Genomic DNA, 5,600 nt, shown 5'->3' with positions numbered 1-5,600 from the left:
ATGTCTATACATGATCCCTGAGTAATAGATGATAGATGATGAGTAATAGCTAATTAATGATAGACGATAGATGAGTGATAGATGAAGAGAATCTTTGGTTATCTACATGATATGTACCTATAGATGTACCTGATGAATGTATGATGAATATCTGAGTAATGGCTGATTTATCTTATGGATCTTGAGAATCTGATAGAAGTAATGAATTTACTTAGCTATACATGTACCAGTGTGTCAGAGGTATGAGAGATGAGAGATGAGAGATACCAGTATATATGAAGAGGATCTAATGGATCTGATGGATCTGATGAGAGTCTATAGATCTTCTGGATGTCTACATGAGATCCAATAACTGATGAATCTTATCAATGGATCTGTATCTACCAGTATGTCTGATTCTGATGAATCTTGTCCATCAAGCTACCTATGCATGATGCATGTACCAGTATGTCTGATGAGAAAGAGAATCTTATAGATGTATCTACCTATACATATACGTAATGCCTGGTATTCTATGGATCTGTTATATACCTATCTACTTGACATCTACTTATGTATCTACCATACATGAACAACCCTGTATATATCTGATCAATTCCTAGAGTGACTGATAATCAATGACAATCTGACAATCTGATTAGATGTATAATGTATAATGTATAATGTACATAATGAGAACCCCTGTATTTCTACCCTAACTGGATACTTATCCAATGGTTGTCATGATCAAGAATAAATGGTTGACAAAGAATAGATAAGTGGATGATAATCTAGAACAGAATGTTTGTCAAGAGATGAACAAAGAATAATCTACAATAAGTGAATGATAACCACCTACTCATCCACAGAAACTGATCCAACTGATAACCATACACCTACTCATCCACAGAAACTGATCCAACCTGATCTAACTGATAAAATAAAATAAAATAAAATAAATAGATAACTATACACCTCACCTAGACCTGTCCACACAGGATACACACTTGCATCGCCTCAAGATGTCGGAATACTCCTCCATCCGCACAGCGTGCATATTCACACGGTCGTCCTCCGCACTACAGTAGTAACAGTCCGTCTTCCGGCTTAGAGGCCTTCAGCCGTTATACGCACGACGTAGCCACGCAACTACCTACAGGCAGATCGCTTCACCAGAGGTCGCGGCCAGGAGTTCCTCTCGTACTATCCCGCCCTGCTGTTACCTCCAACACAGTAGGGTAAAACTAACCTGTCTCACGACGGTCTAAACCCAGCTCACGTTCCCTGTTGGTGGGTGAACAATCCAACACTTCGTAATTCCTGCTTCACGATGATAGGAAGAGCCGACATCGAAGAATCAAAAAGCTGCGTCGCTATGGTCGCTCGGCCGCTACAAGCCAGTTATCCCTGTGGTAACTTTTCCGTCACCCGTGTCCCAACCTTTCACAGGACACGGGATCTCTAGGCCCGGGTTTCCCCCAACCATCCCTCGCAAGGGATAGTCTCAGGCAGGCTTCTGCCCTTGTACTCCACGCGTGGTTTCCCTCCCCGCTGATCCCACCTTAGGACGTCTGCGTTATATTATAGCAGTCGTGCCGCCCCAGCCAAACTCCCCATATGCATCAATCATCATAAACCGCCGAACAAGCAAAACAGTGGTCTTGCACCTTCTCCCCACCTCTCTTCGTCATGCCGTTCGTCACTTCACACATACTAGAGTCAAGCTCAACAGGGTCTTCTTTCCCCGCTGTTAAATGCCAAGCCCGTTCCCTTGGCCGTGGGTTCACAGTGTCAGTCATAGGGACAGTGGGAATCCCGTTGCTCCATTCATGCGCGTCACTAATTAGATGACGAGGCATTTGGCTACCTTAAGAGAGTCATAGTTACTCCCGCCGTTTACACTCGCTTCCGCTTCTACACAATTCACTACAAATGCACTGGGCAGAATTCACTTACCGTCTCCAGAAAGCTATGTTTTTACTAAACAGTCAGATTCCCCGCTTCTCCATCAGTTCTAGCATGCTAGAGCCAATCCTTCTCCCAAAGTTACACATCCTCCTTGCCGACTTCCCTTACAACCGTTCTCTACTCTCCGTGCTCTTGTTACTCACCATGGACACCTGATGCGGTCTAGGTACGGCAAATATATTGCTTTTTCATCGGGACTTCCACACTCCATAATAACTGCTTCCTTGCTTAACACTCCACACTCATCACACATCCATCTCTGAACACATACATATATAGTTCTATCTTCCTATACAAGAGCTACTTCCATCCGTCATCCTCAAGTCTCCTCTCAATACATCTACATCAAACTCTCAATCAATCTCCGTCTCAACCGCCGTTTCACTCCACTATACAAGTAGAAACCCTCGTCCATTCGCACAAATCATTTCCTGCTACTACCACCAAGATCCGCTCACAATACCCCTCCACATACACTCACGTATACCCTTCTCAGAAATATTGTTACCCCCTTACTAACCATTCACTTACAAATAGTATAAATGCATCGGTCTCAAAGCTAAAATCCCTTCCATTTTCCCATCATGCCAGTTCGGTCGGTACGTCGTAACACGTTTCTTAGCGGATGCCTACCTCCATGGCCACCGTCCAACTGTCTCAACCAGCACTAATAGTTCACTCACTGCTTACTTAGGCCCCTTATCATTCCTCAAGGTTCATTCCTCCTCGCATACCATGCTTACCACCGTATGCCCACTAGCAACTTGCATCCACAACACATTCAGAGTTCGTCTCAATATCAACTCGGTCGCTTTACTCCATCGCACTATCTTCTCGTCACCGCTGTCCTGAGAGACATTTCAGGGGGAACCAGCTACCAGGCAGTTCGATTGGTCTTTCGCCGCTATGCACATCTCACATCATCGAGTTGCACGTCAGAACAACTAGGATCCTCCAGTAGGCTTTCGCCACCCTTCAATCCAGACACACATAGCTCACTGCCTTTCGGGTCCGACTCATACATTCTCTTCGCTCTCGCCACACAATGCATCCGTCGTCTCCTTGGTCCGTGTTTCAAGACGGGTGGGCAATCACTCCCATACATTCACACACTTTCATTCTTCATCCTTCCTTTCTTCTGCTTTCGGTCTCCCTACTTCTTCTCTATCGGTCATCTACCATATTTAGTCTTCGATGGAAACCACCACCCTTTTCAGACTGCACTCCCAAGCAGCCCTACTCTTCATTAATCACTAAGCATGCATACAGGTCATTCCCCCTCTCCGCCATCAACTTTCCTATTGATTTCTGCTGCTAAAAGCGTTACTACACAACCTGCTTGCGCAGTTACCACATAGACTTCGTCCACTTCACTCGCCGCTACTCAGGACATCCCATTTGGTTTCTTCTCCTCCCCTTACTGATATGCTTAAGTCAAGGGGGTCTCCTCACGTCTCCGTGTCATTCAGACACCTCATGCTTCTCGTCTTCTCTTACGTCCTTCCTCGCCATAGATGCCAAGCAATCCCGTGTGTCATGTCATTACTACCGTGTATCAGTTACATTTATGATTAGATCTATTAGTCATTGTCATAAATATTACAACATAAACTGTAATCTAACAAAATTGTTTACGACTATTTCACTGCCATAATATAAAACTACCATAATATAAATTACGACTATTTCACTCAAAACTATTAATATGATGATCCTGCAGCTGGTTCTCCAACCGCAGCCATGTTACGACTTATATCTCATCTACCACAGAAGACTCACACCCCTCGGTGTTCGTCCCATGTGCCATCTCAGATAGCGACGGGCGGTGTGTACAAAGGACAGGGACACATTCACGTCGGCTTGTTGAGCCACCATTACTAGGAATTCCACGTTCAGAATGCCATTCCACACATTCATCCCTCACACATCTCATACACGTATCGTAGTGCGCGTGCCGCCCAGGACATCTCAGGGCATAACGGACCTGTTCTGTTCCACTCCCTCCTGTCATCCAAACAACCTGTCTTGTGGGTCTCACGCCTTCCGGAAATTAATCCTCAGCTCACGCCATCCGTTTCAAACGGCCATGCACCACCGCCAATGTGCTCCCCTCTCAGTTCTCCACACATCTTCAGCCCTGGTAAGTTGCCCCGCGTTGAGTCAAATTAAGCCGCACACTCCACTCCTTGTGGTGTCCTTCCGTCAATCTCTTTAAGTTTCACCCTTGCGAACATACTATCCCCAGAGCTCACATACTCAATTTCTCTTGCATAACACACATACATGTCATCCCGTCAGCATCGTTTACTGCCAGAACTAAAACGGTATCTAATCGATTTCGATCCCGACTCTCGTCATTGCCACACATTGTCGGCAATCAGTGTGCAACACTTTGATCATCACATTCGTCATGGCACACAGCCTTCGCCTCCGTTCGTCCAGCCAGGGTCTTCACATTTCACCTCTCGCCCAGCTATCCAGTGCACCCCCTCCGTTGCTCTCCTCATACATACAAGCTTATTCAACTCTAGTTCACTCACCTTCATACTCATACACATCCTCACTTGACTACAGACTTTTTAACCGCAGCATTCACCATAGACACCATCGGAGCAGGTATTACCGCGGCTGCTGGCACCCGACTTGCCCTCCAATATCCACTGACTCTTTCATCGTCCGCTTCATAACAATATCATACGTCTCATAACCGCCTCCCCACAGGATTAGGCAAGTTTCGCGCCTGCTGCCATCCTTGGACGTAGTAGCCATCTCTCAGGCTCCCTCTCCGGAATCAAACCCTAATCCCCCGTCTCCCGTCGTCGCCTACCTAGGCCATTACCCTAGCTACCAGCTGATAGGTCTACAACACACTCCGCTCAAATACTCAACATCACTTCAAAAATCACTTCTCCGCATCCCTTCAAGTATTCTCAAAAACTCTCTTCTTCAGTTTCCCGCCGTTACTTCTTCTTCGCAGATCATTTCATCGTAGTCTTACTGAGCCGTCCGCAGTTCCTGCTTACTACATTCACTCACATGCATGGCTTAATCTCAGACACTAGCATCCACGTCAGGCAGAATCAACCTGCTGCTCTCTCCTCTCTTCATTCTTCAGTCATACACTACACACATAACATATCCTTATCATCACATATCTCTACAACTTACTCTCTCTTATACTTCTTCTCTACTCATTCACATAATACATTCTCGTGATCATCATTACTCATTCAGATAATCTTAATCTTAATCTTCAACACTCACATATATACTGCTCATATCCATTCATACATAACTTATTCATTCACATACTCACATATACATTACTCATATCCATTCATGTTCATATCATATCTCTTCCATCCTTATTCTCTCTTCACTTCATATCTTCTTGCTACTCAACTACTCTCCTCTTCTTCACATACACTCTCTCTTACATATGATCTCTCATTGTGTATATACTTCTCTTGTGTCTACTTGCGTCTCTTCATTTACACATACACATACTTACTCATCCACTCTCATTCATCTTTCGCTAGTTCTCTTCTCTCATAGGAGATTACACACTATCCTTCATTCACATAACATCTACTCTCTATCACTCACTACTCATCCACTCCATCACTCATCCATATTCATATCCATATTCATAT

At 44.7% G+C, this 5,600-nt stretch overlaps 2 non-coding genes across 2 annotated transcripts; both read right to left on the bottom strand.

Moving 5' to 3' along the window:
- Window positions 1-993: 993 nt before the first annotated feature.
- M896_150020 lies at window positions 994-3,389 on the bottom strand. Its single transcript, XR_001377307.1, has one exon. It is a non-coding gene; the product is annotated as a 5.8S-23S ribosomal RNA (ribosomal RNA).
- Window positions 3,390-3,652: 263 nt separating this feature from the next.
- Window positions 3,653-5,035, bottom strand: M896_150010. Its single transcript, XR_001377306.1, has one exon. It is a non-coding gene; the product is annotated as a 16S ribosomal RNA (ribosomal RNA).
- Between the last annotated feature and the right edge of the window lie 565 nt (window positions 5,036-5,600).

This window comes from Ordospora colligata (assembly GCF_000803265.1).
Source record: "Ordospora colligata OC4 chromosome Unknown contig_15, whole genome shotgun sequence".
NCBI classification, from domain to species: domain Eukaryota; kingdom Fungi; phylum Microsporidia; family Ordosporidae; genus Ordospora; species Ordospora colligata.
This window is presented reverse-complemented; position numbering and strand designations above follow the sequence as displayed.